The 26318-nt window shown below is 48.6% G+C and overlaps 1 long non-coding RNA gene across 1 annotated transcript in view; it reads right to left on the bottom strand.

The window, feature by feature from the left end:
• Positions 1-7993, bottom strand: part of LOC138247342 (uncharacterized) — a 320752-nt gene extending 312759 nt beyond the window's left edge. The window contains exon 1 of the long non-coding RNA XR_011194454.1: positions 7956-7993. This is a non-coding gene — a long non-coding RNA (uncharacterized lncRNA). The remainder of the gene's footprint in view (positions 1-7955) is intronic.
• Between the last annotated feature and the right edge of the window lie 18325 nt (positions 7994-26318).

The following is a 26318-nucleotide window of genomic DNA, read 5'->3' as shown; positions in this document are numbered from 1 at the left end:
CTATGATCAGTGGGGACCATGGCATAACAAACTGACTTTGTTCACACTGGCTGCATTACTCTTTTCAAAATATGCTGATTTATGTTCGTTAAATCAAAATATGTTTTTTGAGTCGTATTTATCAATCATTTTAAATCTAACGTTTCAGAGGACAGCCATTGGCTCATCAATTCCACATTGGTCTGTAACAGGTTGTTCCACCGCAAGTGTGCAACATACTCATAAAACACTGCAGTGTAGTCACACGATAAATTACGCAAGCGGCCCCATATCACCCTCTACACAACTCCGTAAGGCATTGGCATAGACCTCCATAGCATGCTGTGCCACAGCTCCATACCACAATATACCACAGCTCTAAGGCAAAGTGCACCTGCAGCCCTGTAATGCTGAGTGACTGCTCCGTAACACACAGCTCCGTTCTGTACCACAGCCCCATCACAATGGCTCCATGTAACCCTGAATCAGCAGGCTTCTACCTTATGCTCACTCACCCCATCTGTGCAAACTCCTGAGGATAGCGGTGCCCACAGTGGGAAGGCACGGTAGCCTGCAGGTCAGGTTTGTTCTTGACAGGAGTGTGGGAGCGGTCCCACATGTGACTTCCTGACAGGGCCCTTACCAAAGGAGACACACACAGAGTCAGCAATGTTACAATATTTCTCCTTTGAAAGCACGCGCTTTCCATGTGTACCTACAACAATTCAAAATGGCGATCTGGGGCTTAGCTTTGTCAGTAAGATTGAAGGATGCGAGCTTCAGATTTCCCAACAATCACGCTGGCACATAATGTTATAATACTTCACAGGACAAGCAGGATGCAAGAGAGGGACCTAAGGGGCAGTGGAAAGGGGGAGGAATGCGGATTGGTAGGGGTACTAAGTAAGAGAAAACACAATACTTTGTAAAACAACCAACGTTTTGGAGACTTTCAAAACAGAGAGGGAGAGTGTGTGTATATTTTTCTGTGTATTTTTGTCAAGATTCCTGGTGAAATCCGTCAGACACTTCCCTATACCCAACTGAAAGCACCTGTACCCAATTATTTACCAGAAAATACATTTATTGAGGGCGTGAAACATGGCAAACACCCCACTGAAGCTACGCCCCTAATGTCAATCTCTTTCATAAGCCTCCGCGAGACTGATTGCGAGTCAGGTGGAGCGGTGTCCTCGCGTGAGATAATGCCACCGGCGTAACAAAAGCCCCCGCAGCGCTAGGGTCCCCCAAGTTCCAGGGGTGTAGTGTCATGCCAGAGACGCAATCGGTCACGGGCACTACCATATTTGGTTTGCAAGATGCGCTGGGAGTGTTTGTTAACTCGCCTGCTTATGTGGTTAATAATGTGAGTGGCCTCCGGTCACGTGAGGTATGTGTATGAATAAAGTGAGCGGGCAGGCGGAGTCAAGGAGATGGATAGAGAGAACGGTATAGATGACTGCCATCCTGCTGGCCGGCAGACAACAAATTCAACAAGGCGTCTGTGTCAGTTTATATGATCAGCGGCGACATCGTAACAAGATATGCGATCTGTAATGGCAGGTCGGTCTAGTACACAAAGAACACTACATTGGCGGCGAGGGTGCACGATAGCTCACCGCGTGCATTCAAAACCTGTGGCGGCCGTGTGTCCCGTAGCGGTGCCAAGTGGGTTCCTCACATCACCAAAGAAAAACTCTGCATACCTGTTTCCGCCCACCTCAGCCACCCACTGCGGGTCGCGCACAGCCTCATTACCAGTGCACTTGGCTCCGCGTCCTCATCTTAGGCCCTGTGCCTGAACAGCCCGTTTTTCTTTCCGGAGCATTCGCTCGCGGCCAGCCCTGCCCCCTCCATTGCATGCTGGGTGGTATAATTGTACATTCTAGACAGCAGATTGAACATGTTTCATTTTTCTTCCAAAAAAAGGAGGAAAAGAAAACAAATACAACAATAAAGAAGAGGTGACATAGTTAATCTAACAGTACAGAATCAGGACACGTGTGTGCAGACACGCAAGGCACAGCAATCATGAACTCAAGATGAACAACATACCTCCAATTGAGCCGTTCCTCCTGGAGGGTGCACCATCAGCACAAGCACCCAGATGGAAAGACTGGGTTGAAAGAGTTCTATTGTTCTTCGAGGCCACCATGATTGAGAATGATCAGAAGAGAGCTATGCTGCTTCACCTTGGGGGAAAGGAAATATATAGGATTTCCAAAACACTCACAGAAGCCACCCCAAAAACCCACCTCACTCTCATTGCTGCTCTCAAACAACATTTCGAGCCAATGGCAAACAGACTATGAACGATTCGTGTTCGCCAGGCTAGACAGCAACCTGAGAAGTCCATTGACTCATTTCACATGAGACTCAAAGAACTAGTCACAACATGTGGATTTGCAGATGAGGTAGAAGACATTAGGGGGCAGACCATCCAGAGGTGCGCATCAGCAAACTGCGCAAAAGAATCCTAGAGGAATCAGGAAGATCCTTAGCCGACATCTTGACCATAGGGCATACGAAAGTGCCGTCCAAAGCCAGGGTGTCCCACATGGAGGCTGCCCTCCAAAGACCCATCAAAGAAGAACCAGTCAACGCTGTAATGCAGACACTGCCCAAGAATAAGCCCATGGCTACACACCCATCGTCACGAAACTGGGGATACTGTGGCGGAGCCGCACACCGACCTGCTGATTGCCCAGCCAGAGGTAAGCGATGCGCAGGATGTGGCAAGATCAACCATTTTGTGAGAGTATGCCGTTCAAGCACAACACGAATGAAAGCAGCTAACATCAACATAGCCCAGAACAATCCCGACAGGAACAGTGATATGGACGACGATGGGGAACAGGAACACACAGTCCACTCCATCTTCGCCATCGGGAAAACAATGACAACATCGCGATGCTCACCACGCTGCCAAATACGTGTCAGTGTGCACCCAACGATAGCAGTTATAGACACAGGTGCATCCATCAACATCATGTTGGCTGATGTATATGACCAAATGAAACCGCGCCCTTAAATCAAACCAGCTACAATTAAAGTATATGCGTATGGACAACAAACACCAATAGCCCTGCAAGGTTGTTTCAAGACGCGTATCACTCGTGGACCCTGCTCCATCAAGACACAGGCCTACATTGCGGAAGGTGGCCATGGGATGCTCCTAGGATGCTGAGCTGTCGAGGACCTTGGCTTCATAACTTTCACATTTGAAGTACAACAAGAATCCCTGGCCCATATCCTAGACAAGTTTACAGCTGTGTTCAACGGCATTGGTTGTCTACGGGATAATGAAATACAGCTGCACATTGATGATACAGTGCAACCAGTGGTGCTCTGACATAGGCGCATTGCATTCCATTTGAAGCCTCAGGTAGAAAAAGAGCTGGAGAATTTGGAAAAGGCAGGAATCATCGAAAAGGTGTAAGGATCAACACCCTGGGTATCTCCAATATTGGTGGCACAGAAGCCCAGACACCTGGGGGAGGTGCGCATTTGCGTGGACATGCGCTTTGCCAAATGTTGTGATAAAGAGGGAAAGACACCTGACGCCCACCATTGATGACAAAATCAGTGAGCTAAGTGGAGCCTGCTGGTTTTTGAAACTAGATCTGCGGTCGGGGTATCACCAACTAGTCCTTGCAGAAAAATCCAGATACATCACGACTTTCTCTACGCATGTCGGCCTCCGACAATACCGGTGACTCAATTTCGGGATATCCAGTGCGGTGGAGGTATTCCAGAACATCATCCAAGAACTTCTGGTTGGCCTTTCTGGCGTTGTAAATGTTAGCAATGACATCTTGGTATACGCCAAAACAGTACCAGAGCACCACAACAGACTGAGAGGAGTACTACAACGGATAAAAAACTCTGGCCTAACCCTCCACTGCCAGAAATGCAAATTTCTGAAGCCAAAGCTGCAATTTTTTGGCTACGTCTTCTCCGCTGAAGGGGTTGCCCCTGATCCTGACAAGGTGAGAGACATCAAGGAAGCAAGACCCCCCACAACAGTGACTGAAGTCTGCAGTTTCCTGGGGATGGTCAACTATTGCGGACGGTTCATCAAGGGCTGCTCGACGTTGACTCAACCCCTCAGGGAACTAACTAAAGCCTCTGAACCCTGGGCATGGGGCCCCACTCAACAATCTGCTTTTGATGCCACAAAGGAAGCCTTTTCTGCAGACACCACCCTCAGATATTTCGACCCCAGTTATGAGACCCCCATTGCTGTAAATGCTGACCCAAGGGGTTTGGGCTCAGTACACCTACAAAAACAAGGAAATGAAGAGTGGTTTCCAATTGCTTTTGCTAGACGGTCTCTGACAGACACAGATCAGCGATTCTCACAGGTTTAGAAGGAGGCCATTGCAGTGCACTGGGGCTGCAGACATTTTCACTTGTACGTGTATGGATATCCTTTTACGGTAACCACAGATCACAAGCCACTGATCCCACTGTTCAATGGGACCGCCTCCGAGCCACCCCCAAGGATAGAAAAGTGGTTCTTACAACTACAGGACTACAACTGCCACCTGGAGTACCAGCCTGGGTCGAGTAACCCAGCTGACTACCTGTCTAGACACCCTAGAGCTGCCACGATGGAGGAGGAACACGAGGCCCAGGAAGTGGAAGAGTTTGTACAGTACATATCTGACCAATCAAGACCGCTGCCACTGTCCATGAATATTATAGTACAGGAGACGGCCAAAGATAACTGCCTCCAAAAAACCATAAGTGCAACACGGACCAATCAGTGGCATGCAGTGAAAAAACAATGGTCACAACTAACCACTGAGACCAGATGCGTCATGGAGAGTTTATATCACATCCGGCAAGAGCTGACAGTTGACCCCAAAGGGTGTCTGTTTAGGGGACATCAGATAGTTATTCCGTCTTCCCCTACTGACCAAGTGACACAGATAGCTCACGCTGGACACCAGGGAATGATCAAAACAAACAGTCATTTGAGGACCGAAGTCTGGTTCCCATTGATGGACGAAAAGGTGGAGGCGTTTGTCCGCTCATGTCAGTGGTGCCAAGTTGCCGGAGATCCAAGTCGACCTGTCCCGGTGGAGAACGGAGATGGACCACGACAGCCATGGGTGTCTGCCAGTCTGGACTTTGTGAGCCTCCCTGATGGAAGGCACACGCTAGTCATGATAGATGACTACTCAAAGTACCCGGAAGTGGAGAATGTTTTCTCCTTGACAGCAGAAGTAATCCCGAAGCTAGAGAAGATCTACACATGGTTTAATAACCACTTTGAAAACAGACAACTGACCCCCGCTTCAAAGTCATGAACTGTCAGTTTACCTCAAATCAATAGGCGTTCGCCATCGGAAGATCACCCCTCGCTGGCCTCAAGCGAATGGAGAGGTGGAATGGTTTATGCGAACCCTGAATAAGGTTATCCGCATAGCCACTGCCTGCCACCAATCTCCTGAACTGGTAACATATTCATTCCTGCGAGATTACTGTCAGACCCCTCACTCCACCACTGAGCGGGTGCCAGGACACCTTTGTATGGGGCGCGTAGTTCTTGACTATATTCCCCACCATCATCTCTGGCAACCTGACCCCCCTGATGGCCATTGAGTACATCAGAGAAGGAAGACTTCAAACCAAAGGGCCAGCCACCCTCGACGAGCGAGTCCCTCAGACCTGGGAGTTGGAGATTTGGAACTCCTAAAACATCAGTCCCAAGGTAGTAAATTCCAGCTACCGTTTGAGTAGCACCCCTGGACAATCACTCACCCACAAGGTTCCCTGATTGTGGTACAGAGAGGGACTGCCACCATAACTCGAAACATCTCTTTATTCAAAAGATTTCATCTCCCATCTTCCCCGCTCCAGTCAGGGCATGATCAATCATTCCAAGGGTCCAGCCCTAGTTTGAACTCCGATGACAATGAGATATCGCTGCCAGATCTGCCACCCCATCCCCAGAGTTGCGTCCAGCCTTAGAGAAAGACGGTCAAGGAGTTACCTCTCAAGGTTGTCCAAATGCTAGTCAGTTCACTTGAAGCACCTGTATCAGATACGGACAGAGGGACAATCCGACACTGTCACAGAGGTTAAGTGATCATCTTGTGTGACCCCGCTCAACACGATCTTTTGCCCACTGTTCCATGCCAGGTTGTTGTAATTTTGTTTCATTGTTGTTTAAGGAGGAATGTAGTGTCACGCCAGTGATGCAACTGGGCACGGGCACTACCATATTTGGATCGCAAGATGCGCGGGGGAGTGTTTGTTAACTCCCCCACTTATGTGGTTAATGATGTGAGTGGCCTCCGGTCATGTGAGGTATGTGTATAAATAAAGCGGGCCGGCAGGCGGAGTCAGGGAGACTGATAGGGAGAACGGTATAGATGACTGCCATCCTGCTGGCCGGCGGACAACTAATTCAACAATGCGTCTGTGTCAGTTTATATGATCAGCGGCGACATCGTAACACGATATGCAATCTGTAACGACAGGTCAGTCTAGTACACAAAGAACACTACACAGGGGTCCCTCAGCACAGCACCTGGCCTGAGTGAGTCCTGAGGGGGGGGGGTCCATGTTCTTTGCAGGGTGGGTGGGGCTCAAGTTCTGTTACGCCTCTGGATACCGCTCTCTCTAGTCATGGCTGGTCTGATGTTCCTGCATTGCTTTTCCTGGCTGTGGAAACTCTGGATCTTATTTTACCCGCCAGGAAATCTGCCAGTAAGATCACACGATGCTTCCTCTGTAGGAGAGGCAAGTCCATGTCACACTTGTTCTCTGGCAAGGGGGGAGCGGGCAGTGCCAATAACACACTGCACCTCCGATTTCTTACTACACTATACCCCAGCTCTAGCCCTTTAACAAACTGACTGAAGTCCCAGACTGCACGGCGGCCCAATACTACTTAACAAATCTGCCTTTTTATTTGTCATACAGAACCTGTTATTCATTCAGTAAATTTAGTGCTTTTCAAGCGTTTTCCGATGTTTTTCTAGCCAATTTATTGACTTTCCGTCCAAGCGCACACGCATTTCATGCTAACTGGCCCCAGAGTTTGACAATGATCTCTTCCCCCCTCTATGCGGCATTACATATTTCTTCTCTTAATGAGGGCCCAGATTTGGTGCTGATTGAACCCGTAAGATATTCCTCGCCTGTGGAGTGGCGGCTCGGGCTCTGCTTCCAAGGGCGGGTTCATGTGGTTTCATTTTATGGGGTTGGCAGAGTGGAGCCGGAAGGTTCCAGAATCAGAAATTATATGTACTGTTCTCGAAGCGGAAGGGCCTTGTAGACCACATATAGCGTTTCACCCTCCCTGACTGGGTAGTCACCGCTGTTATACCGAACCTAAAATCCTAGTTATAGTTTTAAGATTATTTTTGTGCAGGTGAATGTAGTTTCGTGTGGCACCATTCACCGTACTAGAGCATTTGCAGATTCTTGCACTCATAGGGCCTGATTAAAAGTAGCTCAATACATTGTGATTCCTGTGCAAACAGTTCGCAATTACAATTGCAATTGATGTCATGTTTACAACACTTGGTAATTAGCAGTATCGGAAAAGTTTGCACCTTTCTTAAGCTTTACCAAGTCAAGCATGCAGAATTTACCACTGGGAAAGGGCCTGGTATTTACCGGTACATGCAGATTTTGTTGTGGTCATTATGCATGTACTACATCTGAACAATTCGGTGTCAAGCCCTTCTCCTAATCGGGGCCTTCTTCTAATCATGCCCTTAGCATTGTTGGGAATATTCGTGCGTAAATGTTTTCCTATATGTTGTGTTGTTTTTCCCCCAATGGACGGTACTCCCCTACAGGATTCCCTCCTTGAGACCTTCCACTTAATGGCACAGTTTCAAGCTTGCAAAATTCTTGACCATGGTAACTAAATTGCACTTTGCTGACATAAAAGAAAGGGACGTCACACAACCTTCAGCTCTCCTCCCCAGGCCTCCGTCGGAGGTGACTAGTACCTTCCATCGCTGCCCGGGGTGGTTGTCCCATGCCCGGCTGGATGCACGGGACGCCTTGCTAGAAGCAGTCCGTGAGGAGATGAGGTTGCAAATAGCGAGACTTGTTGTTGGGTGCTGGTCCCTCCCCTCCATAACACAAACCCAATCGACTACTCCATACCACGCCCCGCCCCGGCCAGAAGTATAGAGGCTACGCACTCACCACGCACATACATTTTCTCACAGGAACAACCACTCGCGTGTGTAACTATGATGCCGCTCTGTCAAAATGCTCTAAAGTGATCCATACCAGTTCAGCCACCACCAGCTTAAAAAGCAGAAGATAAGAGGGAGGGTGGGAACGATAATGTTTATATTCCACGATGTTGAATATTGCAATGATGATTCAAGCCATTTTCCGTATGGACAAAAATTTAACAGCTTGCAATACAAGGCGAATTCGTTATACCTATATGTTGATTTGCCAGCTAAACAATGTCTGTACTTAGATTTCACGAAAGCAATGAAGTTTGTATTAAAAAAAAGTGGCATGCCCAGGTGGGTCAGGTGCCTCATAATTGCACTGCAACAGCTCAGCTGTGGTACCAATGCAGCCAGAGTGACCTAAGCACAATTGAGATCTTATGAGCTGGCCGCCATTATCAGAGCTTACCCTCTGCTTCGGTCTAGTGACCCCCCCGTGGCCCGACCGGGGAGATCCTCAACCTGTGAGAGCATCTGAAGGTAAGCCCTGACCAGAAAGCTTTAGCGCCCCCGAAAGTGATGTTTTTCTCCGCTTTGGTTACCCGTCTGCCACTGTAACGTAAGTGCCAAGCAACTGTTTTCTCTACCATAAATTATTCTTTGTCACATAGCATGGATTAATATAAATCTTCCTCTACAACCGGTTTCCTGTAGCTTCCTGTGCATTGCACTTCTAGGTGCATCACACTTTACTGTTCGGCTGCCCCTTGGACACCGACTGTGTGCGCGGAACGGGGACCCGGTTCCACTCGCCACCAACCCCTTTAACCTGGGACCACTCATCATTCCAAAGGCAACCCATGCCGCACTGAGCCCGTGGCTGCACTATCCTTTCCAGCGCTCCCCTCTCTGCTGTGGCCAACATCAAACTCTTGAGCTGTTTTCCAAAGCAGCACATCTCTCTCTCCCTCCTTCCGCACCTCCTTTCTCCCTCCCTCCCTCCCTGTGGCGCCCCCTCGACTCCACCACTAAGGTGACAGCGCGAACAATTATACATCGGAGAAGTTCCCTGCATACTTGAAATTGATAGCCAAGCGAAAGGTTAAATAGCATTTCCTCTTTCACTGACTGACCTTCCTCCAACTTACAGAAGGGAACTGGACAGGTCTCCATAAACGGGCGCACGACTAAAGCAAATGTCTGATAATAAATGTGCCTCGGGTGTTTTAACAAATCTCTTTGTGGGCTCTTCAGAGTGCAAGATATTTCTTTCACATTGCTGTCTGCTTGAGTGGGGTTAGCTTCCTGGGCCCCATATTACCTGCAGTGCCCTCTACTGCAGTGACATATCCACTAAGAAGCCCCAGAAATGGGCTACAACATTATCCTCCCTAATTGCAGTTCACCCCAAACGAAATGAATATGCACCCATACTCGCCTCCCCCTCTTTCTCTACGGTTTTGTGCACCCTGTCACTCCCATACGTACCCCACCCAACAGCGGAGCCTTAAAGATGCATTTTTCAACGCAATATCAGATCTTTCAATGAAATATTACAAGTTATGTATATTTAGGACCATGAACATCTGGATCGAAAAACCAAATATGCCTCAAACAAATACCATTATATCAGGAGTAAAGTCACATGCCTTACAGCAGATAGTCCGAGCTTACCCTTACAGCAGGTCACTACTTACACAAGAGGATTTAATATATAGAACTAACCAAAGAAATACATTAGTTACCTGGACCGAGCATCACATCATTACCTTCTCACTCAATAGCCTGAAAATAATCTCAACAGATCACACCGAAATGCAATAACTGACAGATGATGAAATCCTTTATTTGTAAAAGAAAGGGTGCTGGTGCCCGAAGCTCTGTTCAGAAGCCCGTAGCCAGGGCAAGAGAAATTACATGTTTCCGTCCCCAATAACAAGGCCCTGTAGTAGGGTAAAGCGCCCCCGCCAAAGTGGGGGGGCGCGGCCCGTTAGGAGTCGGGGGCTACGTGGCCCCGGCACTCCCCTCTGTTGCGCACCTAGGGTGCGCAGTTTGCCGGGCGGAAGTCTTCCCCCTCGACGAACGTTGGGTCCACGTTGGGCCCCGACCGGTTCTGGCCGCCGCAAACTGGTGGGGGGGGCTATTTAACAGCCCCCCCAAGAAGGCAAGTCCTTCTTCTAGATTTCGCGGCGGCCGGACGGGAGCGGGGTCCCGCGATTGACCCACCCACCCTCTCCTTGTTATTAGGCAGTAGGCATGCGGAGATTGAGATGTGACTAGAAGCAACAGGGGGGGTCCCCAAGGTGGGGCCCCCGGGAGGACACCTGGGAGGGATGGGATCCTGAAGTTCTGAGCCAACCAACGGATGTACACACCAGATCAAGGGGTAAGGGAGCTCAGATCGCTGGGGGGAACATGGGGCTCCAGCCCTTGGCCGCCCCATTACACCCCGAGTCTGATTGGTGTTTGGAGGAGGGGGCGGAACCCGAAGCATGAGGACAAGGTACAGTGTTGTAGGCAGGGTAACCGCCCCTCCTAGGGATACAGGTGATAGATGGGTCACCTGTGTGGTCCAATGGTGGTTCAGGACAGGAAGGGATCCTGTCAGAATTTGATTTATGGTCACAATAATGCTCATGACGTATAGATGTAAAATTTGATATGCTTGAAAAGTTATGAGATGCTTGATGTTTGAATAAAATCTTCCAACGTTTATTAGTTGTCAAATTGTGTATTTCGGAGGGGGGAGTGGGGGTCACATGGAGGCCTCCGGGTCCTAATGAAAGCACATGATGCCTCTTTAATCCACTACCTGGCACTCTCACTCCTGCCTGTCCCCGCTTTCTCCTGTTGTGACAGTTTTTCAGTCTTTCTCTCCCTCCGACTTTCCGCTGTGTGTGTTTTTCCCTCTGTTGCCCTCGCAATAAGTCTAAGGCAGAAAAGTAAGTGCCGGTCCCCAAAAATGAGTGCTGGTAGCGCCCACTGGCAACCATGGCTCAGATTAAACACTGAGATACTGGAACAAGAAACATGGAAGACGTGGAATCTAAACTTAGTACAGCAACTCTGTGAATGTACAACCTCGGCCTTTAGCACATTAATCCGAACAAAAAAATGTCAAAACAAGGCAAAAGAAAACTCTTTGGATGAGTGAAGAGTTAAAAGACTAAAGGGACTAATCGCAACCCTCCAATAGAGCTGGTACAAATCCAAGTTCCCTCATGTCCAAATATGCCTACACAGACACAAAAGAATGAACAAATCATACATACCAATACAAAAAAAGCAACTATTCCAATAGGATCTACAATGCCAAATGTCCATCGGAGGACCCTCACAAAATCCTCTGAAAAATTTGCAGCCCAGAATGCAGTCAAATATGTATTCCACTTTCTCAAGTGATGGAGTATTTTCTGCATGCTCTAATTCGAGGTCGACGAACCTTGGAGTCCATGAAGGGGTTTAATTAAACAGTAAAACAAAACATGTATCATCATTTGATTTACCGTGTAACCAATTTGGCCGCACAATAAAAACACAAATCAGAGGTTAACACTCAGGTTAATGCCAACAAATCTCAAGAAAATAGTGTAAAGATACAAAATACCATTGGGTAACCAAATTAACATAAAAACTGTAATCTTCTCAGCATAAGGCATACCAAACACATTGCAATAAAGGATTCGGTGTTCCAAGAAGAAACAGTGGTTATTTCTCTTACACATTAGTGCAAGTTAAAATCATCTAACTAAACTAGCTAAGGACAAGCAGGAAATCCTTCCTAAACACTTTGTAAATTGTTGACATAGATCCGACTAAATGACATGGGGGACAAAAGGTAAAAAGCAAATATAGGGCAAAAAGAACCTGGAAGAATGAGATTTGGGGCAAAAAGATGCTAACGAGTGAAGGCAAAAAGTAGGTAAAAAGGGAATGTCTCAGCATTTCAGAAGCTCAGTCAAGAGTCTTCTCAGAGGAGGAAGTGCATGCCAGAGCCACACTCTGTGAAGCCTGGGGAATGCGGGGTAATGTAAAGAGGTTTGTACTTTTCTAAATCTAAAGGAATCTGCTGTCCTATCGATCAGTGAAAGTCCTAGTCAATATGATGATTTTTCCACTGGGCACCCCCACTAATCGGACCATCACATGGATCCTCTGTTTCTCAATCCCTCCATGTACCTTCTCCAAGGTTATTTTCTCAGACTCACTATTAGTAAGACAATAGCACACCTATTTCCAGACAAACATTTCTGTAGAAAAATACCTGCAATAAATGATATGTTAGCAGAAACTTGAAAACAGTTTCTCATGTTAAAGAAATTCAGGCCTAGTCATGTCAAGCTAAAGAAAAACTTCACCTGCGCTTTTAATCCACATGATACTTTGTACATTTAGGGCCTCATTCCAACCCTCGCGGTCATAGACCGCCAGGGTGGCTGTCCACGGAAGCACCGCCAACAGGCTGGCGGTGCTTCATGTGGAATTCCGACCGCGGCTGTAAAGCCGCGGTCGCCCAGCCGGGTCCGGCGGTTTCCCGCCGGATTAGCCCCGGCTGGGAGAATCCTCCATGGCGGCGCTGATGGGGATTCCGACCCCCTTCCCGCCAGCCTGTTTCTGGCGGTTTTCACCGCCAGAAACAGGATGGCGGGAACGGGTGTCGTGGGCCCCCTGCAATGCCCATGCCACTGGCATGGGCAATGCAGGGGCCCCCTAACAGGGCCCCAGCATGATTTTCACTGTCTGCATAGCAGACAGTGAAAATCGCGACGGGTGCAACTGCACCCGTCGCACCCCTCAACACCGCCGGCTCCATTCGGAGCCGGCTTCTGTGTTGCAGGGCCTTTCCCGCTGGGCCGGCGGGCGCTCCCTTGGCGGGCGCCCGCCGGCCCAGCGGGAAAGTCTGAATGGCCTCCGCGGTCTTTTGACCCCGCCGCCCGCCAATATTGGAATGACCCCCTTAATGTTGCAGTATAAATGTGAATAACTATTTTTGATTTAAACTTCAGGTTTCAGTTAATATAAAAATGAAACAGAGCTGCTAACATAGTAAGATGAATATGATGGACAACTACATTTCTCAACATTAATCAACAGCATTAGCATGACCATTACATGTACTGTTATCATTTTAAGGGTAACAATTCCCAAAACTTAGGTGTGGATGGTTGTAAAATTATAATGGTACATTCATTTTAATGAGGTTATGATACACAATAAATAATTCTCTAACATTACAGGTAATACACTTTGTTACCTGTTGTAGGAAAGTACCATCTTGCCCGGCATGTTACCCCCATTTTTCACTGTATATATGTTGTTTTAGTTGTATGTGTCACTGGGACCCTGGTAACCCAGGGCCCCAGTGCTCATAAGTGTGCCTGAATGTGTTACCTGTGTAGTGACTAACTGTCTCACTGAGGCTCTGCTAATCAGAACCTCAGTGGTTATGCTCTCTCATTTCTTTCCAAATTGTCACTAACAGGCTAGTGACCATTTTTTACCAATTTACATTGGCTTACTGGAACACCCTTATAATTCCCTAGTATATGGTACTGAGGTACCCAGGGTATTGGGGTTCCAGGAGATCCCTATGGGCTGCAGCATTTCTTTTGCCACCCATAGGGAGCTCTGACAATTCTTACACAGGCCTGCCACTGCAGCCTGAGTGAAATAACGTCCACGTTATTTCACAGCCACTTTACACTGCACTTAAGTTACTTATAAGTCACCTATATGTCTAACCTTTACCTGGTAAAGGTTAGGTGCAAAGTTACTTAGTGTGAGGGCACCCTGGCACTATCCAAGGTGCCCCCACATTGTTCAGAGCCAATTCCCTGAACTTTGTGAGTGCGGGGACACCATTACACGCGTGCACTACATATAGGTCACTACCTATATGTAGCTTCACAATGGTAACTCCGAATATGGCCATGTAACATGTCTAAGATCATGGAATTGCCCCCTCTATGCCATCCTGGCATTGTTGGCACAATTCGATGATCCCAGTGGTCTGTAGCACAGACCCTGGTACTGCCAACCTGCCCTTCCTGGGGTTTCACTGCAGCTGCTGCTGCTGCCAACCCCTCAGACAGGCATCTGCCCTCCTGGGGTCAAGCCAGGCTTGTCCCAGGATGGCAGAACAAAGAACTTCCTCTGAGAGAGGGTGTGACACCCTCTCCCTTTGGAAAATGGTGTGAAGGCAGGGGAGGAGTAGCCTCCCCCAGCCTCTGGAAATGCTTTGTTGGGCACAGAGGTGCCCAATTCTGCATAAGCCAGTCTACACCGGTTCAGGGGACCCCTTAGCCCTGCTCTGGCGCGAAACTGGACAAAGGAAAGGGGAGTGACCACTCCCCTGACCTGCACCTCCCCTGGGAGGTGTCCAGAGCTCCTCCAGTGTGCTCCAGACCTCTGCCATCTTGGAAACAGAGGTGCTGCTGGCACACTGGACTGCTCTGAGTGGCCAGTGCCACCAGGTGCGTCAGAGACTCCTTCTGATAGGCTCCTTCAGGTGTTAGTAGCCTATCCTCTCTCCTAGGTAGCCAAACCCTCTTTTCTGGCTATTTAGGGCCTCTGTCTCTGGGGAAACTTTAGATAACGAATGCAAGAGCTCATCCGAGTTCCTCTGCATCTCTCTCTTCACCTTCTGCCAAGGAATCGACTGCTGACCGCGCTGGAAGCCTGCAAACCTGCAACATAGTAGCAAAGACGACTACTGCAACTCTGTAACGCTGATCCTGCCGCCTTCTCGACTGTTTTCCTGCTTGTGCATGCTGTGGGGGTAGTCTGCCTCCTCTCTGCACCAGAAGCTCCGAAGAAATCTCCCGTGGGTCGACGGAATCTTCCCCCTGCAACCGCAGGCACCAAAAAGCTGCATTACTGGTCCCTTGGGTCTCCTCTCAGCACGACGAGCGAGGTCCCTCGAATCCACGACTCTGTCCAAGTGACCCCCACAGTCCAGTGACTCTTCAGTCCAAGTTTGGTGGAGGTAAGTCCTTGCCTCACCTCGCTGGGCTGCATTGCTGGGAACCGTGACTTTTGCAGCTACTCCGGCCTCCGTGCACTTCCGGCGGAAATCCTTTGTGCACAGTCCAGCCTGAGTCCACGGCACTCTAACCTGCATTGCACGACCTTCTAAGTTGGTCTCCGGCGACGCGGGACGCCTTTGTGCGACTTCGGGTGAGCACCATTTCACGCATCCTTGTAGTGCCTGTTTCTGGCACTTCTCCGGGTGCTACCTGCTGCTGAGAGAGCTCCTTGTCTTGCTCGACGTCCCTTCTCTCTCCTGGTCCAATTTGCGACCTCCTGGTCCCTCCAGGGCCACAGCAGCGTCCAAAAACGCTAACCGCACGATTTGCAGCTAGCAAGGCTTGTTGGCGTTCTTTCGGCGGGAAAACACTTCTGCACGACTCTCCACGGCGAGAGGGATCCGTCCACCAAAGGGGAAGTCTCTAGCCCTTTTCGTTCCTGCAGAAACCTCAGCTTCTTCTGTCCAGTAGAAGCTTCTTTGCACCCGCAGCTGGCATTTCCTGGGCATCTGCCCATCTCCGACTTGCTTGTGACTTTTGGACTTGGTCCCCTTGTTCCACAGGTACCCTAGATTGGAAATCCACAGTTGTTGCATTGTTGGTTTGTGTCTTTCCTGCATTATTCCTCTAACACGACTTCTTTGTCCTTAGGGGAACTTTAGTGCACTTTGCACTCACTTTTCAGGGTCTTGGGGAGGGTTATTTTTCTAACTCTCACTATTTTCTAATAGTCCCAGCGACCCTCTACAAGGTCACATAGGTTTGGGGTCCATTCGTGGTTCGCATTCCACTTTTGGAGTATATGGTTTGTGTTGCCCCTATCCCTATGTTTCCCCATTGCATCCTATTGTAACTATACATTGTTTGCACTGTTTTCTAAGACTATACTGCATATTTTTGCTATTGTGTATATATATCTTGTGTATATTTCCTATCCTCTCACTGAGGGTACACTCTAAGATACTTTGGCATATTGTCATAAAAATAAAGTACCTTTATTTTTAGTATAACTGTGTATTGTGTTTTCTTATGATATTGTGCATATGACACTAGGTGGTACTGTAGTAGCTTCACACGTCTCCTAGTTCAGCCTAAGCTGCTCTGCTAAGCTACCATTATCTATCAGCCTAAGCTGCTAGACACCCTATACACTAATAAGGGATAACTGGGCCTGGTGCAAGGTGCAAGTACCCCTTGGTACTCACTACAAGCCAGTCCAGCCTCCTACATTGGTTGTGCAGCGGTGGGATAAGTTCTTTGAGACTACTTACCACTCTTGTCATTGTACTTTTCATAAGAGAAAAATATACAAAACAAGGTCAGTCTATATACACATAGCCAAAAAGTTTTGCATTTCCTCTTTTCACTCTTTTCTAAGTGCTGAAAAGTACTTCTAAACTTTCAAAAAGTTTTAAAAGTTTTTTTTCTCTGTCTTTCTAAAAGCTCTGACAAACTTTTTATCTTTTTCTATCACTTTAACTCTCTCTAAAAATGTCTGGCACAGGCCAAAATGTTGATCTGTCCAAACTTGCATATGATCACCTTAGCTGGAAAGGAGCAAGGAGTCTCTGCATAGAGAGAGGTTTGAGTGTAGGGAAGAATCCTTCCTTAGAACTGTTAATTAACATTCTTAGAGAACAGGATAAGGCCATAAGTGCCCCATCTGTTGAAAAAGTAGCTAATGGTTCTCAATCTGATCCAGGGACTCCCCCAGGAAAAGATTCAGGAAAGAAACTTCCTAGCCTGCCCATTACTAGACAGTCTATCATAGTTGGTAATGATGATGAGCCACACCATATAAATAGTGTTGTCTCACATCATAGCAAAAGCATTTATTCTCACCATACTGGTAGTGATGTTTCTGTTAGCCAAGCTGTTAGGGTGGCTTCTGTAAGGGACAGGTCTCCTTCTGTCCATTCTCACCATACTTCTGTTTCAAGGCATGTCCCTCCCACCCACCCTGATGACAGATTGTTAGAAAGGGAGCTCAATAGATTGAGAGTGGAACAAACCAGACTGAAGCTCAAGAAGCAACAGCTGGATTTGGATAGACAGACTTTAGAAGGAGAGACAGAAACTGGCTTTAGAAACCCATGGTGGCAGCAGCAGTATTCCCCATAGTCATCCTGCAAAAGAGCATGATTCCAGGAATCTGCACAAGATAGTTCCCCCTTACAAGGAGGGGGATGACATTAACAAGTGGTTTGCTGCACTTGATAGGGCCTGTGTTGTACAGGATGTCCCTCAAAGGCAGTGGGCTGCTATTCTATGGCTATCATTTAGTGGAAAAGGTAGGGATAGGCTCCTTACTGTGAAAGAAAATGATGCTAATAATTTCCAAGTTCTTAAGAATGCACTCCTGGATGGTTATGGCTTAACCACTGAACAATACAGGATAAAGTTCAGAGAGACCAAAAAGGAGTCTTCACAAGACTGGGTTGATTTCATTGACCATTCAGTGAAGGCCTTGGAGGGGTGGTTACATGGCAGTAAAGTTACTGATTATGACAGCCTGTATAACTTGATCCTGAGAGAGCATATTCTTAATAATTGTGTGTCTGATTTGTTGCACCAGTACTTGGTGGACTCTGATCTGACCTCTCCCCAAGAATTGGGAAAGAAGGCAGACAAATGGGTCAGAACAAGGGTGAACAGAAAAGTTCATACAGGGGGTGACAAAGATGGCAACAAAAAGAAGGATGGTAAGTCTTCTGACAAGGGTGGGGACAAATCTAAAAATGAGTCTTCATCAGGCCCACAAAAACACTCTGGTGGGGGTGGTGGGCCCAAATCCTCTTTTAATCAGAACAAGGAAAAGAAACCATGGTGCTATTTATGTAAAATAAAAGGCCATTGGACAACAGATCCCAGTTGTCCAAAGAAAGGCACCAAGCCTCCTACCACTACAACCCCTACTGCTACACCTAGTGTCCCTACTAATAGCAGTGGTGGTGGGAGCAAACCTACTAATAGCCAATCCAAGGGAGTAGCTGGGCTCACTATTGGTAACTTAGTTGGGGTTGGCCTTGTTAGGGAGGCCACAGAGGCTGTGTTAGTCTCTGAGGGGGCTATTGATTTAGCCACCTTAGTTGCTTGTCCCCTTAATATGGATAAGTACAAGCAGCTACCCCTAATAAATGGTGTTGAGGTTCAGGCCTACAGGGACACTGGTGCCAGTGTGACTATGGTCATAGAGAAACTGGTCCACCCTGAACAACACCTACTTGGTCACCAGTACCAAGTAACCGATGCTCACAACAACACACTTAGCCACCCCATGGCTGTTGTAAATCTCAACTGGGGGGGGGTTACTGGTCCAAAGAAAGTTGTGGTAGCTTCAGATTTACCTGTAGACTGTCTATTAGGGAATGATTTGGAGACATCAGCTTGGTCAGATGTGGAGTTGGAGGCCCATGCAGCAATGCTGGGCATCCCAGGGCATATTTTTGCTTTGACAAGGGCTCAGGCCAAAAAGCAAAAAGGACAGGGAAGCTTGGATCCTGGAACAATGGACCAAGTGCTCCCTAAAGCTAGGGCTAGTAGAAGCAAACCACTTCCTACTATCCCTCCCTTTACAGTGGATTCGACTTCTGAGGAAGAGGAATTCCCTCCCTGTGCAGAACCTACACCAGAGGAGCTGGAAGCAGACACTGCTGAGCTTTTGGGTGAAGGGGGGCCTGCCAGAGAGGAGCTGAGTGTGGCACAGCAAACCTGTCCCACATTAGAGGGTCTCAGACAGCAAGCTGTCAAACAGGCTAATGGGGATGTCAGTGACTCTCACAGAGTTTACTGGGAGGACAACCTCTTGTACACTGAGCATAGGGATCCTAAACCTGGAGCTGCCAGGAGATTAGTGATTCCTCAGGAGTACAGAAAGTTCCTCCTAACCCTGGCACATGACATTCCCCTAGCTGTGCACCTGGGTCAAATGAAAACTTGGGACAGACTGGTTCCATTGTTTCATTGGCCTAGGATGTCAGAGGACACAAAGGAATTTTGTAAGTCCTGTCAAGCCAGTGGCAAGACAGGTGGCACCCCAAAGGCACCCCTTATTCCACTGCCTGTGGTTGGGGTTCCCTTTGAAAGGGTAGGGGTTGACATAGTTGGCCCCCTTGACCCTCCTACTGCTTCAGGCAATAGATTTATCTTGGTGATAGTGGACCATGCCACAAGATATCCTGAAGCTATTCCTTTAAGGACCACTACAGCACCTGCAGTGGCAAAGGCCCTCCTGGGAATATTTTCCAGGGTGGGCTTCCCAAAGGAAGTAGTATCAGACAGAGGAAGCAATTTCATGTCTGCATACTTAAAGGCCATGTGGAAGGAGTGTGGTGTAACGTACAAGTTCACAACACCCTATCATCCACAAACAAATGGACTGGTGGAGAGATTTAATAAAACTCTCAAAGGCATGATTATGGGTCTCCCTGAAAAACTCCGCAGGAGATGGGATATCCTTCTACCATGCCTCCTTTTTGCCTACAGGGAGGTACCCCAGAAAGGAGTGGGCTTCAGCCCCTTTGAACTTCTTTTTGGACACCCTGTTAGGGGTCCACTCACACTTGTAAAGGAGGGTTGGGAACAACCTTTAAAAGCTCCTAAGCAGGATATTGTGGATTATGTACTTGGCCTCAGATCAAGGATGGCTCAGTACATGAAAAAGGCCAGTAAAAACCTTCAGGCCAGCCAAGAGCTCCAGAAGCAATGGCATGATCAGAAGGCTGTTTTGGTTCAGTACCAACCAGGGCAGAAAGTGTGGGTCTTGGAGCCTGTGGCCCCAAGAGCACTCCAAGATAAATGGAGTGGACCCCACACAATTGTTGAAAAGAAGGGAGAAGTCACCTATTTAGTTGACTTAGGCACTGCCAGGAGTCCCCTTAGGGTGCTCCATGTCAACCGCCTTAAACCCTACTATGACAGGGCTGATCTCACCCTGCTCATGGCAACTGATGAGGGACAGGAAGAAGACAGTGATCCTCTACCTGATCTCTTCTCTTCCACAGAACAAGATGCTCTTGTGGAAGGTGTAGTTTTGGCTGATTGTCTTACTGCTGAGCAGAAAGACAATTGCATAAATCTCCTAGATCAATTCTCTGAACTCTTCTCTACTGTGCCAGGTACCACTTCTTGGTGTGAGCACACTATAGATACTGGAGACAGTTTACCTGTCAAAAGTACGATCTATAGGCAGCCTGACCATGTCAGGGACTGCATAAAGCAAGAGGTCCAGAAAATTTTAGAACTAGGAGTAGTTGAGCACTCTGACAGTCCATGGGCTTCTCCTGTGGTACTGGTACCAAAACCCCATTCCAAAGATGGAAAGAAGGAAATGCGGTTTTGTGTAGACTATAGAGGTCTCAACTTGGTAACCAAAACTGATGCTCACCCTATACCCAGGGCAGATGAGCTCATAGATACACTGGCATCTGCCAAGTATCTAAGCACTTTTGACTTGACTGCAGGGTATTGGCAGATCAAATTGTCAGAAGATGCTAAACCTAAGACTGCATTTTCAACCATTGGAGGACATTACCAGTTTACTGTAATGCCTTTTGGTTTGAAAAATGCACCTGCCACTTTTCAGAGGTTGGTGAACACAGTCCTGCAAGGGCTGGAAGCTTTCAGTGCAGCATATTTGGACGATATAGCTGTCTTTAGCTCCAGCTGGGATGATCACCTGGTCCACCTATGGAAAGTTTTGGAGGCCCTGCAAAAGGCAGGCCTCACTATCAAGGCTTCAAAGTGCCAGATAGGGCAGGGTAAGGTGGTTTATCTGGGACACCTTGTTGGTGGGGAACAGATTGCACCACTTCAGGGGAAAATCCAAACAATTATTGATTGGGTTCCCCCTACCACTCAGACTCAGGTGAGAGCCTTCCTAGGCCTCACTGGGTATTACAGGAGGTTCATTAAGAACTATGGTTCCATTGCAGCCCCTCTTAATGACCTCACATCCAAGAAAATGCCTAAAAAGGTATTATGGACAGCAAACTGTCAGAAAGCTTTTGAGGAGCTGAAGCAGGCCATGTGCTCTGCACCTGTCCTGAAAAGCCCTTGTTACTCTAAAAAATTCTATGTCCAAACTGATGCATCTGAATTAGGAGTAGGGGCAGTCCTATCACAACTTAATTCTGAGGGCCAGGATCAACCTGTTGCTTTTATTAGTAGGAGGTTGACCCCTAGAGAAAAGCGTTGGTCTGCCATTGAGAGGGAGGCCTTTGCTGTGGTCTGGGCACTGAAGAAGTTGAGGCCATACCTGTTTGGCACTCACTTCATTGTTCAGACAGACCACAAACCTCTACTTTGGCTAAAACAAATGAAAGGTGAAAATCCTAAATTGTTGAGGTGGTCCATATCCCTACAGGGAATGGACTATACAGTGGAACATAGACCTGGGAGTAGCCACTCCAATGCAGATGGACTCTCCAGATATTTCCACTTAGACAATGAAGACTCATCAGGTCATGGCTAGTCTTATTGTCCTTCGTTTGGGGGGGGGGGGGTTGTGTAGGAAAGTACCATCTTGCCCGGCATGTTACCCCCATATTTCACTGTATATATGTTGTTTTAGTTGTATGTGTCACTGCGACCCTGGTAACCCAGGGCCCCAGTGCTCATAAGTGTGCCTGAATGTGTTACCTGTGTAGTGACTAACTGTCTCACTGAGGCTCTGCTAATCAGAACCTCAGTGGTTATGCTCTCTCATTTCTTTCCAAATTGTCACTAACAGGCTAGTGACCATTTTTACCAATTTACATTGGCTTACTGGAACACCCTTATAATTCCCTAGTATATGGTACTGAGGTACCCAGGGTATTGGGGTTCCAGGAGATCCCTATGGGCTGCAGCATTTCTTTTGCCACCCATAGGGAGCTCTGACAATTCTTACACAAGCCTGCCACTGCAGCCTGAGTGAAATAACGTCCACGTTATTTCACAGCCACTTTACACTGCACTTAAGTAACTTATAAGTCACCTATATGTCTAACCTTTACCTGGTAAAGGTTAGGTGCAAAGTTACTTAGTGTGAGGGCACCCTGGCACTAGCCAAGGTGCCCCCACATTGTTCAGAGCCAATTCCCTGAACTTTGTGAGTGCGGGGACACCATTACACGCGTGCACTACATATAGGTCACTACCTATATGTAGCTTCACAATGGTAACTCCGAATATGGCCATGTAACATGTCTAAGATCATGGAATTGCCCCCTCTATGCCATCCTGGCATTGTTGGCACAATTCGATGATCCCAGTGGTCTGTAGCACAGACCCTGGTACTGCCAACCTGCCCTTCCTGGGGTTTCACTGCAGCTGCTGCTGCTGCCAACCCCTCAGACAGGCATCTGCCCTCCTGGGGTCAAGCCAGGCTTGTCCCAGGATGGCAGAACAAAGAACTTCCTCTGAGAGAGGGTGTGACACCCTCTCCCTTTGGAAAATGGTGTGAAGGCAGGGGAGGAGTAGCCTCCCCCAGCCTCTGGAAATGCTTTGTTGGGCACAGAGGTGCCCAATTCTGCATAAGCCAGTCTACACCGGTTCAGGGGACCCCTTAGCCCTGCTCTGGCGCGAAACTGGACAAAGGAAAGGGGAGTGACCACTCCCCTGACCTGCACCTCCCCTGGGAGGTGTCCAGAGCTCCTCCAGTGTGCTCCAGACCTCTGCCATCTTGGAAACAGAGGTGCTGCTGGCACACTGGACTGCTCTGAGTGGCCAGTGCCACCAGGTGCGTCAGAGACTCCTTCTGATAGGCTCCTTCAGGTGTTAGTAGCCTATCCTCTCTCCTAGGTAGCCAAACCCTCTTTTCTGGCTATTTAGGGTCTCTGTCTCTGGGGAAACTTTAGAGAACGAATGCAAGAGCTCATCCGAGTTCCTCTGCATCTCTCTCTTCACCTTCTGCCAAGGAATCGACTGCTGACCGCGCTGGAAGCCTGCAAACCTGCAACATAGTAGCAAAGATGACTACTGCAACTCTGTAACGCTGATCCTGCCGCCTTCTCGACTGTTTTCCTGCTTGTGCATGCTGTGGGGGTAGTCTGCCTCCTCTCTGCACCAGAAGCTCCGAAGAAATCTCCCGTGGGTCGACGGAATCTTCCCCCTGCAACCGCAGGCACCAAAAAGCTGCATTACCGGTCCCTTGGGTCTCCTCTCAGCACGACGAGCGAGGTCCCTCGAATCCAGCGACTCTGTCCAAGTGACCCCCACAGTCCAGTGACTCTTCAGTCCAAGTTTGGTGGAGGTAAGTCCTTGCCTCACCTCGCTGGGCTGCATTGCTGGGAACCGCGACTTTTGCAGCTACTCCGGCCTCCGTGCACTTCCGGCGGAAATCCTTTGTGCACAGTCCAGCCTGAGTCCACGGCACTCTAACCTGCATTGCACGACCTTCTAAGTTGGTCTCCGGCGACGTGGGACTCCTTTGTGCGACTTCGGGTGAGCACCATTTCACGCATCCTCATAGTGCCTGTTTCTGGCACTTCTCCGGGTGCTACCTGCTGCTGAGAGGGCTTCTTGTCTTGCTCGATGTCCCCTCTCTCTCCTGGTCCAATTTGCGACCTCCTGGTCCCTCCAGGGCCACAGCAGCGTCCAAAAACGCTAACCACACGATTTGCAGCTAGCAAGGCTTGTTGGCATTCTTTCGGCAGGAAAACACTTCTGCACGACTCTCCACGGCGAGAGGGATCCGTCCACCAAAGGGGAAGTCTCTAGCCCTTTTCGTTCCTGCAGAAACCTCAGCTTCTTCTGTCCAGTAGAAGCTTCTTTGCACCCGCAGCTGGCATTTCCTGGGCATCTGCCCATCTCCGACTTGCTTGTGACTTTTGGACTTGGTCCCCTTGTTCCACAGGTACCCTAGATTGGAAATCCACAGTTGTTGCATTGTTGGTTTGTGTCTTTCCTGCATTATTCCTCTAACACGACTTCTTTGTCATTAGGGGAACTTTAGTGCACTTTGCACTCACTTTTCAGGGTCTTGGGGAGGGTTATTTTTCTAACTCTCACTATTTTCTAATAGTCCCAGCGACCCTCTACAAGGTCACATAGGTTTGGGGTCCATTCGTGGTTCGCATTCCACTTTTGGAGTATATGGTTTGTGTTGCCCCTATCCTTATATTTCCCCATTGCATCCTATTGTAACTATACATTGTTTGCACTGTTTTCTAAGACTATACTGCATATTTTTGCTATTGTGTATATATATCTTGTGTATATTTCCTATCCTCTCACTGAGGGTACACTCTAAGATACTTTGGCATATTGTCATAAAAATAAAGTACCTTTATTTTTAGTATAACTGTGTATTGTGTTTTCTTATGATATTGTGCATATGACACTAGGTGGTACTGTAGTAGCTTCACACGTCTCCTAGTTCAGCGTAAGCTGCTCTGCTAAGCTACCATTATCTATCAGCCTAAGCTGCTAGACACCCTATACACTAATAAGGGATAACTGGGCCTGGTGCAAGGTGCAAGTACCCCTTGGTACTCACTACAAGCCAGTCCAGCCTCCTACACCTGTTTGAGTGCACCACTTTACAATAAACTAGAATTATTTCACACATTATGTTTCAATCAATCAATATATTTATAGAGCGCACTACATACCGTTAGGGTTTCAAGGTGCTGAGGAGGGGGGGATGAGCTGCTACTGGTCGAAGAGCCAGGTCTTGAGGAGTCTTCTGAAGGCGAGTAGGTCGTGGGTCCGTCGCAGGTGGGTTGGGAGAGTGTTCCATGTCTTGGCGGCGCGGTAGGAGAAGGATCTGCCGCCGGAAGTCTTTCGGTGGATGCGGGGGACGGTGGCGAGTGCGAGGTCTGCGGAGCGGAGCTGGCGGGTGGGAGTGTAGAAGCTGAGTCTGTTGTTGAGGTAAGCAGGTCCGGTGTTGTGGAGTGCTTTGTGTGCGTGGGTGAGGAGCTTGAAAGTGATCCTCTTGTCAACGGGGAGCCAGTGGAGGTCTTTCAGATGGGGTGTGATGTGGTTGCGGCGGGGTACGTTGAGAATCAGTCGGGCGGAGGCGTTTTGTATGCGTTGGAGGCGCCGCAGGTGTTTTGTAGGGATGCCTGTGTAGAGTGCGTTGCCGTAGTCTAGCCTGCTGCTGACGAGGGCCTGTGTCACTGTTTTTCTTGTGTCTGTTGGGATCCACTTGTAGATCCTGTGGAGCATGCGGAGAGTGTTGTAGCAGGAGGAGGAGACTGCGTTGACCTGTTTTGACATGGAGAGGGAGGAGTCGAGGATGAAGCCCAGATTGCGTGCGTGGTCGGTCGGTGTTGGTGGGGTTCCTAGAGATGTTGGCCACCAGGAGTCGTCCCAGGCGGAGGGGTTGGGTCAGAGGATGAGGACCTCCGTCTTGTCCGAGTTCAGTTTCAGGCGGCTGTTTCTCATCCATTTGGCAATGGCCTGCATTCCTTCGTGGAGGTTGGACTTGGCGGTGTGCGGGTCCTTGGTGAGGGAGAGGATGAGCTGGGTGTCGTTGGCGTAGGAGGTGATGTTGAGGTTGTACTGGCGGGCTACTTGAGCAAGGGGTGCCATGTAGATAATGAATAATGTTGGGCTTAGGGATTAGCCCTGGGGTACGCCGCAGATGATTTTGGTGGCTTTGGAGCGGAAGGGAGGGAGGCGGACTCTCTGGGTTCTGTCGGAGAGGAAGGATGTAGTCCACTCGAGGGCTTTCTCTTGTATTCCGCCTTCCAAGAGGCGGGTTCTCAGAGTGTGATGGCATACAGTGTCGAAGGCGGCTGACAGGTCCAGGAGGATAAGGGCTGATGTTTCGCCGTTGTCCATTTGGCGTCTGATGTCGTTTGTGGCGGCGAGGAGCGTGGTCTCGGTGCTGTGGTTTTGTCGGAAGCCGGACTGGGAGGGGTCCAGGATGTCGTTGTTTTCGAGGTGGCGAGTCAGTTGTGCGTTGACGATTTTCTCGATGACCTTCGCAGGGAACAGGAGTAGGAAGATGGGTCGGAAGTTCTTAAGGTCCTGGGGGTCTTCTTTGGGCTTCTTAAGGAGGGTGTTGATTTCGGCGTGTTTCCAGCTTTCCGGGAATGTTGCTGTTTCAAAGGAGATGTTGATGACCTTCCGTAGTTGGGGAGCAATGGCTGCGTCTGCTTTGTTGTACACGTGGTGAGGGCATGGGTCTGACGATGATCCGGAGTGGATGGAGTTCATGAATTTGCGT

This window comes from Pleurodeles waltl, chromosome 7 (genome assembly GCF_031143425.1).
Source record: "Pleurodeles waltl isolate 20211129_DDA chromosome 7, aPleWal1.hap1.20221129, whole genome shotgun sequence".
Lineage (NCBI taxonomy): Eukaryota > Metazoa > Chordata > Amphibia > Caudata > Salamandridae > Pleurodeles > Pleurodeles waltl.
The sequence above is the reverse complement of the archived record's forward strand: the minus strand, read 5'-3'. Positions and strand labels throughout refer to the sequence as shown.